This window comes from Amblyomma maculatum, chromosome 6 (genome assembly GCF_055883805.1).
Source record: "Amblyomma maculatum isolate TAMU_Amacu chromosome 6, ASM5588380v1, whole genome shotgun sequence".
NCBI lineage: Eukaryota > Metazoa > Arthropoda > Arachnida > Ixodida > Ixodidae > Amblyomma > Amblyomma maculatum.
The window spans coordinates 160,122,064-160,137,110 of record NC_139349.1 but is presented as its reverse complement, the minus strand read 5'-3'; the positions used below and the strand labels follow the sequence as shown (position 1 = coordinate 160,137,110).

Here is a 15,047-nt window from a genome sequence, read left to right as displayed (position 1 = left end):
TGGTGGTTGACGGACTGCGACGGATACTATGCGGGTAGCTGGAGAATTATCGAGCACAACTGACATCTAGATTGCAGGTGTTGCATGACGTGACAGCGGAAGCATCGCGGGAAACAGCCGACAGAAGGAAAAGTCAATAGGACACCAGGGCTAGGGCGGTTCTATTCAGGGTGGGAGACCGCGTATACATAGAGTGCGTGTAGATAAAGGCAGAGCTCTCCCGTAAGTTGACCCCCAAAAGGAAACAACCTTACTGCATAGTAGAACAGCTCTCAGTATGTAAATTTCAGTATTCGGGAGATCGCAGGGACGTCGACGGCTGTGGTTCACGCTAACTGACTAAAGCCAGCACCAGCCTACTCGGCTCTTGCCGACACGGTTGCCTCACGGGAACAAGAGGCGGAGGGCGCCCAGCGCACAGTCCCTGCCATTATTAACAATCCTGCATTACACCACGGGGAAAAGAACAGTCGGCACAAAAACTTTAGCACCTGTGATGAACTGGAAACTTTCTGCTGTCGCAGCTCGGTAGCGCCCTCATCGAGGAGGAGGCACTGCATTAGGCCGAAACTATAACGCAGACAACATAACAACAAGCAATGCCAGCTGACCCGGTTCGCGCTCCCTCTCCCTTCAAGCTGCTAGGTACCACCTCCGTAATTGAGTAATTGTCGCGAAAGTCCCTAGCTAACAGCTAGAATGAATGAAAACACTAAACTAACTCTTGAAGTCAAAGAACATTTCGTTTAGATTTCTTTTTTTGTACCTAACATTCGTATTTCTTTTATATGCAGTTTCGTTTCTTCGTTTTCAAGTTTCTGTACATTGTGTTTATTATCTCATTGTGCACTCGAACGGTATCTGCATTGAAGAATACTTTTGAAATTGTGCACTGGCTCAGTGCTCGTGACGAAGAACAGTGACATTCTTGAAATACGTAATCGAAAAGTTATGTGTGTGCGTGTATGTATGGTGAACTACTAATGTTCGGCAGACATTCTTTTTTAGATGGAGTGGATGTGACGGCTCGTTCACGTACACGGGGCTGCGGACGTCACTCAGTGATTTTTCACTGCTCACCGCGCCATGCCGGGGTCGAGTCGCCGAACTGCCCACATGTCCATATGTGGTGCCGCGGCGCAGAAAATCAGCACGGAATCGTGGCCATATATGGACAGCCACCGGCGACTGCCTTGGGACGAGACTTGCTGAAGACGCGGGGGAGCTAACAAAGGCGGCTGGCGGCCGTGGACACCGATCAACCCGTGCGGCAGGGAAAAGGAGGCGCAACAATGGAGCGAGGGGCTTATAAATGAGGAAGCGAATGGGAGAGCTGGGGAGAACAATCGCAGGCAGCGGACAAGACGGTCGAACAGAAGACCAGCAGGGCGGAAGACTGGGGTTGCGCGACGACCAAGGAACCAGGGGTCTTGCCGCCGTTGAAGTTCAACCCCTGTCATTCTGCCTCCCCGCTTGGTAGCTCATTCCACCGCCAGCTGAAAACGAAAGCAGCAGCAGCATCCGGCATTCCATCACCTAGCTGTGACCAGCACTCGACTCCTATTCAGAGCCCATGCCGTGCCATACGGACGCAGCAACGTAGCCCAGCGACGGCGAGCCGTAAGCGACACTGAACGAGATGTTTTAAATAAATAAACTTATTATAGCTCGAGTCAGTGCCTGCATCTCCTAATGTCCATGGTGGACCCAGGACAAATTTAAGTACCCCAAGTCATCAGAGCAAATATGCGGCGCAGACCCATGTAATATGGTCTATAGTGGCGTCGACGTCACACTCTGCATTTGGTGTCAACCTGCTCATTGAATATATACGAATATGCTTTGCGAACTTAGGAAGCAACCCCCTCGCCCAGCACTGAGAACGTACCGACCGCAGAATCCCCTTCGAGGAAGTGAGCGTCCTGTCAGTGGAGCCTAATCCGTTCGAAGATAGCTTGTTGAGCTGTAGTTCATCCGCCCATAGCGGCGACAGTGAACAAGAATCCGGGAACGCTTCCCTCTGCATGTACCAATGAACTCCGCCAAGCGTCAAGAAAGGGGTAGCGACGGCCGCCGCGTGTTGCGGCTGGCTCATACATAAGTCGCTCCTTATGACGGACCGAGTTGATCCCAAAAGTCGGGTAAGAATAATTTCGTTTTGTGCTAGTGTTTCGCAAAAAGTTCTTTCAAAAACAAAACGAACTGAATTTCAATTGAAGAGATTCTAGTTATAACTAGATTCCGAGTGTAATCATAGGGCTGCGGTTTAGAGAGCTGCTGCCATGCAATAGACTCAAGTCACAACAGATGTCAGCAAGTGTGAGCGTCGGTTATCACAGCCGAAATTGTGTGCTTAATAAGCACTCGAAATACTTAGTTCTGATGATTTATTCCACGAATAAATACTTTTCACTTGAGAGCCAGCGCACCTGTTTTAAATTTGGACCGTCTGCAGAAGTTTCCTGCTTTTTTTGCGCTGCGCACACATTATTCTTCTTATTGCTTGGGAAGAAGCACAGGTTGGTACAGCTACTAGGCACTCATCAAATATGGCATGCGGGAGGCACCTCTGCGACAATATCGTCCAACATAAGGAATCGCTTCAGCACCCTCCAGCACTGTTCATTGAGGTCGTCCAGCTGTTTCCTCCCGTCCTGTGTCGGGTAACAGACGACGTTGCTGCTTACGACGCCTGCCAGCCGCATGAAGACGTGCATGTCGTCCAAGGTCCTCATTGCAGGCTTCAGCGCAGCTGCCGCTTCCTCCACGGAGATAAATTCCACCTCTGCTAACTCCTCCAGAAGGGCGCGATGTCGCAACACCCGCTCGACAGCTGCGGCAGTGAGGCTGTGGAAACAAAATGACTTAGGGCCCGGTTATCACATGGCCTATAATATTCTGCATCGCGAAGGGACAGCGCAGTTGACGGGACACAAGAAAACGATGAAATACGCACAAATACGCTCGTTTGCTTGTGTCCCGTCAAATTGCGCTGTTCCTGCGCAGTGCAAACAAAAAAGCCCGATAACTCGCTCCTATCACATTCGCTGCAGGAAAAAAGCCCGCTGCAGTTTTCTACAGAGGAAATGCTCTCTCAAGATCGAATACGGATGATTAAATGTAATTACCCCGTTTTTTAATGCGGACAAAATATGCAGTAGCAATGTTAAGTATATGGCTGATCTAGGTTTTGTTTCTTTTAGTTCTGATAAAGGTCGAAAGGTACTGTAAAGCTGAGCTAACATTTAGGGAACCCTTTCCAGCTCCGCGAGCATGAGAGTCCTATAGTTTGTTTTAAAAACTTCCCCTTCATCACTGTCACCTAATAACCCAGGTGGCATTATTCCCCTACGTGAAAAGAAAGGAAAGCGGGGAAAGTGGTGAAGAAAGTCGAGTTGTCTAGGGTGCGTAAGGAACGAAAAAAAGGAAGATAAATTCAAGGTCGAGTGTATCTGGCGGAAGAGGAAAGCAAGAATGGATCCACCGGCCGTCACCGTGTCAAGTACGGCTTCATGCTGAGCACGCGCACTGCCTCAGATTGAGGCTGACGGCGTGTACTAAACGCAGTATCGACAGGAAGAACTTTCTAAGTCACATCTGAAAAACGACGCACCACTTTGCAGGGCCCGGAGTAGTGGCTTAGTAATTTCTCCGGCAATCCTAGGCGATGGAAAGGAGTCCACACGCAGACTTGGTCGTTGGGATGGCACTCTACGTTCGTGTCGGTAGCTTTAGTTGTAGCGGCGGGCATCCGCTGTCTGACAGGCTTCTTGCTGACAAGCTGCTTGCGCAGTGAAAAAACTCATCGGCTTGCGGCGTCAGCGCCTGGTTGTTGGTCGTATGTGAGAGCATGGCATCCAATATCATTGTCTGCACTTACATTACGCCCTTACGCGAGGTGAAATGATGCAAAATGAGTAGTTTCCTGTACAGTCGTGTTATAAGCAGGCGTAACGTTTGGAAGGACGTGGTCCAAATACGAAGTTTTGCGTCGACGTAGTACATTGCCAGGATACCCGTTATACTCTTGTTGAGGGATTGCATGAGCCAATACGCCTGCTGACGGTATAGTTTTGCGATATCTCGTGTGACTTCGTGCACGAGCTGCGCTATGAACGCCGCGCCTCAGTCTATGACTCTGTAAGGTGGTGTGGTGCGCCGCACCGTAAAACAGTAGGTGCATATAAGGAATGGCGTGATTTCAGATGACGTTACGCATGAAACAACTTTCGGTTACGCATAGTGTATCAAATAGCCTGTCGCTACTATAATCTATTTATTGCAGGTAGATGATAGGGGAAATGGATCCAAAAGGCCCGTGCCGACTTGTTCAAAAGGAGTGCGCGGCGGTGAAATTGGCTGGAACAAACTAGCACGCTTTACTGGAGGGGTCTTGTGGCACTGGCCTTCACAGCAACCTCGGATGTAGCGGTGTATAGTGGCAGCACGTTCGTGCCAAAAATATGTCTGACTAACTGCGTTTAGTGTACACACAAAAAAAAAAAAAACTCCCAGACGGCCAGAGGTGGTCTCATTGCTATAGGCAACAAGGATGTCATTGCGCATGCCGGATGGTACGTCTTAGAGATAGGCTCTGTCACAGCTGCTTGAGTTCTTCTTGTAAAGGTTTCTATTACTTATAGAAAAGGACGAAATGTTTGTGCAGAACTGCTGGGTATGTTCGAAGCGCGGCCACCCTGGTGGTCAATTGGAGATAGTAGGTCATTGCCAGCTCGCTGCTTGCCATCAGGTCGCGTATCGCTGATCACGCCAAGAAAACGACGGGTCGTCATTTGGGGTTCCATTGGTTATCTCCAGAGGTGCGCGTGAGGGTATTTCGCATATTCATTCTTACGGCTAGAATATGTAGGCAATGGTATAGACTAATCCCTGTAAGCGAAAGTTCCACCGATCTAGGCGACAAAACGAATCGCGGAGATTGGAATCCAGCAGAATGAAAAATTACGAGGGACTTTAGCGACTTAATAGTGAAAGGCGTAAGCCTGAGTGCCGCATTCTGCTACGAAACTGGCCCTAATTAGCAGGTGTTTGACTAATTAGTCAATAATTATTTTATCAGTCATGAAGAAGGCAATCAATTTTTGTCATAATCATTTTTAGGTAATTATTAGATCACTCAGTCGCTTTAGTAACCAATTAGTAATTAATTAGCAATTGATCATTGATTGGTGTATGACCATATAAGGAACGCATTCGCGCATACTGTGGTGGTGCTCTGTGATTGGTCGAGACTTCTATGACGTCATCCCGCCTCGGCCAATCACACATTTTCGCGGTACAAAAGCGGTACACATTTTGTCCTTTCGCCTTAATAATGCCTCAGGTTGATAATGGCCCCATTCTCATGAAGGAAGTGAACACAGGAAATTTGATCGCGCGAACGGTCACAGAGAATCAGGCAGCTGAGACGAACCTGGAGTCTCGGATCTGGACGCTGGCAATCCCATGCCCAAGCTGAGTTGTGACATGGTCACTAGCGGCGTCATAAATGGCAATTGTTGTTGGGCTACGTACTCTTTGATGTCACTAAGACATTATCCAAAAGGCGTCAAGGGGCTAAAGCACCAACGCCTTCGGTTGGGGCCACCCAACCGTTCGCTCTGCACAGCGGGTCCCCGTCGTGTCGCATGTTATGTGCTGGCTGCATGCTGGGTTGTTTTGCGTGAGGGACGGGCACAAATGTCGAGGATGCTGAATCAGGTTGGCGTAGATTTTACGCATAGGTAGGCCGGCGATACTGCGTTGCGCAGGGTGCTGATTCTTCAGCCAGTAACTGACGCCTCATCATTTGCTGTACTTTTATGAAAGACGCTGGTAATAGAGCCGGGTGCTGGTGGTGATGAACCACGAAACGTCTGCTTCCTACACACAAGCACACAAGAGATTAAGTCACCACGGGTCATATCATGGCGCGGAAGGAGTCAGTGTTGCTGTTAAAGGCCGGGAGAAAATCTAATTGAAGCGGTGAGAAGCGGCTTGGTGGAGCACTGCTGGTGCGCTTTGCTCCTTCGTTACCGCCTCCGTTATTAATTCAGCAAATGTTTCCGGCGGTTTGTGCACTAGGTCTGCAATAATCCATTCTTTAATGTCATGCATTAGGTGGAGCAGCTTTTACGCCTCGATATGGTTGGGCCAGTCCAGTTGGGCCAATTCACTCCACGGTAGTTAAAAGGTCTTCACTGTTTTCGTACCAAATCTGAGCGCCATTCTCCATGCTGAAGAAAACGTTCTGCAACTATTCATTTACGTCCTGATGATTGAAGGCAGCGACGCAATCACGTTGCCCAAGCCACTTTTCGATATCCTCAGGCTGAGTACCGCAGAAGGGCTTCGGTAGTCGTGGATGGTAGAGGGTGTAACATATAGTACCTTGCATAGCTGGTCGAGGAACAGGCGCTGAGGAAGACTCCAAGTGCCCGCATTCAGGAGATAGGCCGAGATTTTTGAGACTCGCTCCAACGCGATGCGACTGGAGTGTCGAAAGGTGACTACCGAACGTCCTGAGCGCCAGACGTGTGAGGGATGTTTGCCGCGAAGGCAACCCAGCGTTCTTCACCAAGAACGTCACGATGCAGTAAGAGCGCGTGAGCCCTCTAGTTGCTTTTCAAAACTCCATCTCCAGATGCCACCTAATGACACCTAGTGGCAATATAATCACCTCTGAAAACTGAAGATCAAATGACGCGCCCTCAAGAAATTGGTTGCCTGATCGTGTTATGCATGGTAACCCTACTTCCTGGAAACACACAGTCGAATGTTTGCCCCTCTCTCATTACTTCGTCGTTTTCTTCAGACACACGGGCGCTCTTAACAGACATCACTTCTAACTTAAGCATGTCGCGGATGCTTCCAGGAGCTGTTATGTGTTGCTTATCTTGAAAGCCAAATTAGAATATGTGTGGTAGCTTCTGCGAGAGCAAAACGAACTTTAAAGTTCCAATGTGCGAAAATGAAGTAATCGTCTCTGAAAGAAAAAAAAAATTCATTGTGCCAGTTATTACACCGATTTTGGGAAGCAAATGCGTGCGAGATTAGTGGATGATCATTTGTAGCTTAAACAACAGACTCCTTTTCACACAGCCATAAATCGCGGGAAGTATTGAATTAATCTCATATTACTCTGTAGAAATATCGCGAAAGAAAAATAATTTCGATCAATATTTCAGAAAATTTCTTGGAATTGCAGACGTGGGAGCGGTGATTTATGCTTTTAAGACAGGAAATGCTTCGATTGCTTCGTGTTTTATATTTTCCTGTAGAAAACGTAGAAAGCAGCTGCGATTTTCGGCTACATTCGTTCTATTCTCGCTGATCAGTTTTATCTATTAGCAACGCATTGATTTGCCCAAGGAACTGGTTTGAATGTGGCTTTTAACTTGCGGGCGCTGCCATTACAATTTTCTGTTGACCATATAGCTTTCTTCCGAGGCTAAAGAAAAGGAGCAATGCGATCGCCGTTCTGAGATATCAAAACAAGGTATTTATAGGAAGGGTTTTATCCTGGACGTTGCTGATGCAGTCAGCTAGTCTTAGGTTCCAGGCTTGCTCGTCCACTGGGAATGTTTATTTATGTACGTGATTGCAATACCCCTCCGACGTATTATTCATTTTCATTTCATTTATTCTACTATAAAGGTGTTCCATTACACAAGGGTGGAGTCACTGAAGCAAAACAAAGGCAAGATCAAGAGAAAGCGCGATACGAAAGAATGCGGTTGAAAATAGATCTACATGAAAACGAAATATTAAAGGAACACCAGTATACAGGCGTCAATAAAATACAACAAAAAAGAAACATCTTAAATATAATCAGTTTCTAAGCGACCTACAAATTAACTTCGAATTAGTCAGATTGTAACAGTGGGACTAATATGGCCCTAAAGCGCGCAGCGTCAAAGTTGCGAGTAGCTGTCTGGGAAAAATAGGCTCGAGTCAAGGCATGTTTTGGGAAGGAATTGGAGCAGGGAACTGTTTTCAGCGGGGAAAAGCCAACTTTTGATTGTGGTCGACGTGAGGTTAAATGAAATATGGTTCACTTATGCAAGTAGCGTTGAATTGCGCGTTGTTTCAGTATTTTGTAGAAAAGACAAGTTCGTGACAATCACTTCAATTAGTTAAAATTTTGTTTAGAACAGGTAAATTAGCTTAAATTAGATTCAGGTTACATTTCGTACGCGTCCCACTTGTAGTCCAACAATATTTTCAAACTATGAAAAGGACACTGAGATTCTGCACAGCCTCTATCTCATTAATTAGGGTAATATTACCAGGTTCTGTTGTGCCAGTGGGGTTATCACACAGTAGCCCACCGTCAACCGGGTTGTGCCAAGGAGTTGGCAACGCAGCGCTCGTCACCCGTTTCGTGAACGAGGGCTGTCAGCTCCCTGGGCGGTAGCGATGAATCCAAGTCGGCGTTGGTGAGATGAAGAAAAAGCTTTATACACTATTTACAGGCATTTAAACAACGAGTTCGGCTCTGGGGCCGAAAGCTAACATAGCCATACGCGACTGTTCTCCCCTCGCGCAGCGACGGCCGGGGAGATTCCGCCGCGTCCGCACTGTCAGGGGGCAAACTGCTCCCGATGGACGCTAGTGACGAACTCACACTCGGAGTCTCGAACAGAAGCACTTGAGACTCCGTCGCCGAGAACCGTTGACGCTCAAAATGGTCCAGTCCGACGGCAGCACTTTCGCAGGGCCAATGGGAGAGCCTGCTGCGCTCTCGCTTCAAATATGCCGCGGGGCGAGAAGGGGTTCACCGTCAGGGCCACGGCGCCGTGCTGTCTGGACGCTCAGCTCATGTTGAAACACGTCGCTTCTCTCCCTTTGACATGGCTCGTCTCCAGTGCACTGGTGCTTTGCAGAGAAGTATCCGGATTTTGTGAAGGAGGCGTTCGCCGAAGAAGTTTGGCGTCCGGCTGAATTTCTGGGCGGCTTTGACCAGGCACAACAGCACCCCCGCCATCAGACAATGCGCCGGGAAGACGAGCTGCTCGCATGTGGCTCGGATGCCGGGCGCGCTCGTTCGCCAGGTTCCTCCAAGCTCACGTACAGTGTCCGGGCGCCAGGTAGCCTCACGTGCCTCGGGTTCCACTCGCCAGGTCAGGATCTCTGCCGACAGCCTTGTTGCCGGGGCACGCCGATCAACTTCGCTCGGGTCGCTCCGATGCCCTTGCCACTCGCCACTGGTAACGGTAGACTTTTCTGCGGCTTGCAAAACCGACCGCCAACAGGCAACACCCAACACAAGCAAGTACCCTCGGTCACCCATCAAACACCAGACAGAGGCAAAATTTCAAATTCAGTTAGCTAAATTGTTGTCCCATTTTTGCTCCCACTACAACAAGAGACAAGTGTAGGATGCAGTACACAAGGTTCAAACAACAATTTTGCACATTAATGATACAAAAAATAGCAGGGAAAGTAATAATCGGTAATGGAAAAGAGTCTCCTTGAAATCACTTGGACCGTAGACCATGACTGAGGAAGCAAGGAGGTCCTTTAATTTTTCCCAGTCTGTCCGCGAACATAACAGTCCGTCGCGAAGCAAGAGAAGGTAAGCAACGCGGAGTCACTGCAGGAAGCGCGGCCTAGAAGGCCCGACTTAGAGCGTCTGCGTTCGCGTTCAACCTCCCCTTTTTATAGCGGACAACGAGATTGTGCTGCTGGAGTGTCATGCTCCACCTCAGCAAGCGGCCGCTTTTAGACGACATGTTACTTAACCATGTTAGCGGGCAGTGATCCGTTTCCACAATAAACGTAGAACCGGAGACATAGCAGGCGAGACTTTGAACGGCCCACACCAGGCAGGCGCACTCTTTTTCAGAGGTGCTGTACGCCTCTTCTCTACAACTGAGTTTGCAGCTCAAGAATAAAACTGGTCGTTCATGACCATTAGCACCTTCTCGGCATAGCACCGCTCCCATGCCGCGATCACTCGCGTCACACTGAATAATGAAGCCCTTAGAAATGTCTGGCGCCGTTAGAACTGGCTTGTTGCTCAAGGCTTGTTTTAGCCTCTGAAACGCGTTCTCTTTCTCTGAGTCCCACATCACTTTGACGGGCTCAGATTTCCGGAGTGCGTCTGTTAGCGAGCTGGCAAGGTCAGAGTAGTCTCTCACATAGTGTTGGTAATAACCGGCTAATCCCAAAAAGGCCCTTATCTCAGTCTTAGTGGTTGGCCGGGGATAGTTCACAATAGCTACTACCTTGATGCCTGGAGGTCTACGCAGGCCGCGCCCCACCACATGGCCCAGATAAGTCACTTCCGCACAACCTAGGTGACATTTAGCCGGTTTCGCAGTAAGACCCGCCTCTTTCAACCTGCTCAACACGATTCGCAAGTGCTCCACATGTTCCTCCCAAGTATCTGAAAAGATGGCCACATCGTCGAGGTATGGTAACGCGAAATCGCCCAAGCCATGAAGCACTCGATCCATCAGACTGGAGAAACAATACGGCGCGTTTTTGAGTCCAAAACTCAACATAACTGGGCGGAACGTTCCGAATGGAGAAACAAATGCGGCGTAACGGCTAGCTTGTTCTGTAAGAGGTACTTGCCAATAGCCTCTCACTAGGTCTAGCGTAGAGATGTAATTTGCCGTCGACACTGTCTCCACCCTTTCTTCCAGGTTCGGTATTGGATATGTCTGATCTCGGGTTATCGCGTTCAGACGCCGATAATCGACGCATGGTCTCGGATCTTTTCCTGGAACCTGGACTAGTATTAGGGGCGATGTGTAGTCGCTCTCACTGGGTACTATGACCCCAAGTCACGCATGCGCTGGATCTCTTCAGCCATGATTTTCTTTTGCACAGGTGAACATCGATACGGTTTACTACGAATCGGTTCCTGCGGTGTCAGCTCGATGTCGTGATCTACGACCGTTGTTTTTCCGGGACGGTTCGAAAAAACCTCTTGAAATTCTGAAACGATTCCCTTTAAATCTTCCTTTTGGGTGGCGCCTAGACGTGCATCCAACATCAACTGATCCAACATTACCTCTAAACCACACGCTTTCATGTTGGCCGTCGTCAGGATTTCCTCCCCTTCCTCATCGGCCGCGTTCAAAGTCAAGTTTACAATTGCCTGATGCTGAATGTATGGTTTCATCAGGTTGCTGTGATAAATTTTGTTGGGCCGTCTTCCCAATTTCACTTCATAGTTAGTATCAGAAAGCTTCGACACAATCTTTGCGGGCCCTTCCCATTGAACTTCGAGCTTTTTTCTTTGATGGCCGAAGGAGCATCACTTGGCAGCCTACCTCAAATGTGCGTTTTTTTTGCTGACTTGTCGTAGTACTCCTTCGACAAGATTTTCGCCGCCTTCATATGGCTTTCTACAATATCCTTTGATTTCCCCAGCCTCTGAAGTAGGTTGAGGACGTATGAGACTAGATTTGAGTCTTCATCGCCGCCTTCCCAAGACTCTCGCAGCATGCGCAGCGGAGTTCTCAAGCTTCGGCCATACACAAGCTCTGCTGGGCTAAAATCTGCGGTCGCGTGGGGAGCAGATCTAAAGGCGAACATAGCGGCGGGAATGCAGGCCTCCCAATCACACTTGCGCTCAAAACACAGGGCTCTCAATATTCGCTTCAGTACCGAGTGCATTCGTTCCACTGGGTTAGATTGCGGGTGATGAATCGAACTGTGCACCACTTTGATTCCGCATTTATCCAAAAAGGTGGAAGTTAGGCAGCTGGTGAATACGCTGCCGTTGTGACAAAGAATCTCGGAAGGGAACCCTACGCGTGCGAAAATTGAGAGCAGAGCGTCCACGACCTGGGGAGAATTTAGCTCCTTAAGTGGTACCGCCTCTGGGAACATGGTCGCGACACACAGGGCAGTCAGAAAATACCGGCAACCGTTCGTTGATCCCGGCAGAGGACTTACGATATCGATTACCAGTCGCCGAAAGGGTTCTGTTATGACTGGCACCAACTTCATTGGCGCCTTCCATTTGTCAGTGGATTTGCCCACTCTCTGGCAGGTGTCACAAGAGCGCACGGATTGTTCAACATCTTTCCAACAATACGGCCAATAAAACTCCTGAGCAATTCTAGCTTTGGTCTTTTTCAAGCCAAGATGTCCTGCCCACGAATTTTCATGCGCGAGTTCCAGTAGCTGACCGCGATACTTCCGAGGAATCAAAAGCTGCTCATATTTGAGACCCTGCTTATCCGTGTAGCTGCGGTACAATAAGCCTGATCTCTCATAAAATTCAACTCCATTTTTCTTCACACCCAGTTTGACGCTCTTCATTAAATCGGTGATCGAGCAGTCTCCCTGCTGCTCGAGAATGAGAGTTTCCTTCTCAACTGCAGCCAGCGCTTGCCAGCCGGTGGAAATCGGAGCGAGAGTAGAGCCCGCGTCGCCTGGCGACGCCGCGTCTACAGCGCAGGCATCATTCTCAGTCACGTCCAAACACGGCTCGCTCACACCTTCTCCCGCGCTCCGCGTTCCCTCCCGTGCCGTCTCACCACTCAAGTTACCCTGCTCGTCCGGTGTGCCGCAGAGCGGTTCGCTCACCGATGCAAGATCAAGTTGCCTGGACAGATCGCGCTTTGGATCGCGTGAGGGCCATGTACGCCACGTCGGCAAAGAATGATTTGCCCTGTTCCTTTAGAAGCTGCTCCGAGCTGTTTGAGAAGAGGTAGGGAAATTGCTTCGGGAGGGCGGCAGACACAGCGACTTCTGTGTTTAGTTTACCAAATTCTCCTTCAATGGTGACCATCGCAATCGGTAGACAGACGCTCTGCTACTCGGCCACTTGCTGTATCCAAGCGCATTCTCCCGTAAACTCACTCGGGGATACCAAAGACTGGTGGACAACGTCCATAGTTGCTGCCGAGTCCCGAAGTGCTCTGCATTTTTTTCCGTTTACCTTAATCTCCTGCATATATGGCTCCAACAGACGCAGGTTTTTGTCTGTTTCCCGAATGGTCGCCAACACAACTCTGTTTGCAGTGCGCTGCAAGGTGCCCTTCCCTTTTGCAGTTATAGCATTTCAACGGTTTGCGTAAAGAACGTGTCGCATCTTTGCCCTGTTTGGGAACATCATTAGCCCTCTGAGACTCATTCTGCCGCTCCCTTACAGTTTCTTTTGTAAGAGACGAGTCTTTACGAAACTCGCGACGCGTGAATGGCTTCCATTCGTCGGGCCTGCTCGGAAAGCCATCTTTCCTGTCAGTTTTCTCTACGCGCACTGCCTTGTTGTGCAAGCTTCGGCGGGCGTAATATTCTTCCGCTAACTCTGCTGCCTTGTTAAGCTTAACCTCCGTTAGCTTATCTAGCAACCAGAGCCTGACATCATCATCGATACAACGGTAGAATTGCGCTAATGCGATGCATTCCACGAGCTTATCGCGATCGTTGTAAACCTCTTCGCCCTTGAGCCACTCAACTAGGTCGGCCTTCAGACGGAACGCGAAGTCAACATGCGACTCCTTATCCTTATGAGCATATCGGAACCTCTGCCGGAAGGCTTCGGGCGACAATTTGTACTTCCGCAGTAGTGCCTCCTTGACATCACTGTAGCTTTCGAAAGCCTCTTTCGACAGGCACGTGATTACGTCAGATGCCTCCCCGGGAAGCAAAGCAAACATATTCTGTGCCCAGAGGGATGGCTCGATGTCATTCCGTTCGCACACATGCTCAAATTTCACGAGGAATTTAGCCATATCCTCGCAAATGGCAAAAGGCGGTAGTTGATCACGGATTTTGGGACTGTTAGAAAGGACTGTCGCAGAAGTTAAGCTAGGTGCTGGCGAGCTGTTGTGGAGCTCCAACTCTATCTTTTTAAGCTCCACCTGTCTATTCGCCTCACGCTCCTGCATTTCTTCCTTGCGACGTTCTCTCTCTTCCTCTTTCTCGCGACGTTCCTTCTCATCCTCTTTCTCGCTACGTTCCTTCTCCTCCTCTTTCTCGCGACGTTCCTTCTCCTGCTTATGGCGCTCACTGACATCAGCCCAGGCCTCTGCGGCTTCCTCAACCGTCACGTCATTACTCTTCAAGATCTCAAGGATCGCTTTTTTTCTTTTCGTTGAGCCCACATCGATGCCCAACTCCTCACAAATTTGGAGAAGTTCTTTGACCTTGTAACTCTGCATCTTTTACACCGGCCTCTTGTTGATTGCCTTTTTAGAATAGTGTACCATACGTTCGCTATCTCGCTCCTAGCAAGAGATGCGCAAGCCTTTCTCACACTGATTCCCCTCTTAGCATCCCTTGGTTTTCAAAACACTTCCTGTAGGCTTGAAAAACGCAAGGTTAACACAATGCTACGCTCAGCCTTTCTCTAAGCTACCCTGTGTGTCAGAGAAAGTCTGGCGTTTGAGGGAAACTTCAGGTATTCACCGCGCCGAGGTGCCTGACGCCGGTCAATGCCGCAGCTGCCATCCAATGTTGTGCCGGTGGGGTTATCACACAGTAGCCCACCGTCAACCGGGTTGTGCCAGGGATTTGGTAACGAAGCGCTCGTCACCCGCTTCGTGAACGAGGGCTGTCAGCTCCCTGGGCCGTAGCGATGAATCCGAGTCGGCGTTGGTGAGATGAAGAAAAAGCTTTATACACTATTTACAGGCATTTAAACAACGAGTTCGGCTCTGGGGCCGAAAGCTAACATAGCTTTACGCGACTGTTCTCTCCTCGCGCAGCGACGGCCGGGGAGATTCCGCCGCGTCCGCACTGTTAGGGGGCAAACTGCTCCCGATGGACGCTAGTGACGAACTCACACTCGGAGTCTCGAACAGAAGCACTTGAGACTCCATCGCCGAGAACCGTTGACGCACAAAATGGTTCAATCCGACGGCAGCACTTTCGCAGGGCCAATGGGAGAGCTTGCTGCGCTCTCGCTTCAAATATGCCGCGGGGCGAGAAGGGGTTCACCGTCAGGGTCACGGCGCCGTTCTGTCTGGACGCTCAGCTCATGTTGAAACACGTCGCTTCTCTCCCTTTGGCACGGCTCGCCTCCAGAGCACTGGTGCTTTGCAGATAAGTAACCGGATTTCGTAAAGGAGGCGTTGGCC

General features: G+C 49.5%; 1 pseudogene; it reads right to left on the bottom strand.

The window, feature by feature from the left end:
- Positions 1–10,780: 10,780 nt before the first annotated feature.
- LOC146187309 (uncharacterized) lies at positions 10,781–14,129 on the bottom strand (annotated as a pseudogene).
- Between the last annotated feature and the right edge of the window lie 918 nt (positions 14,130–15,047).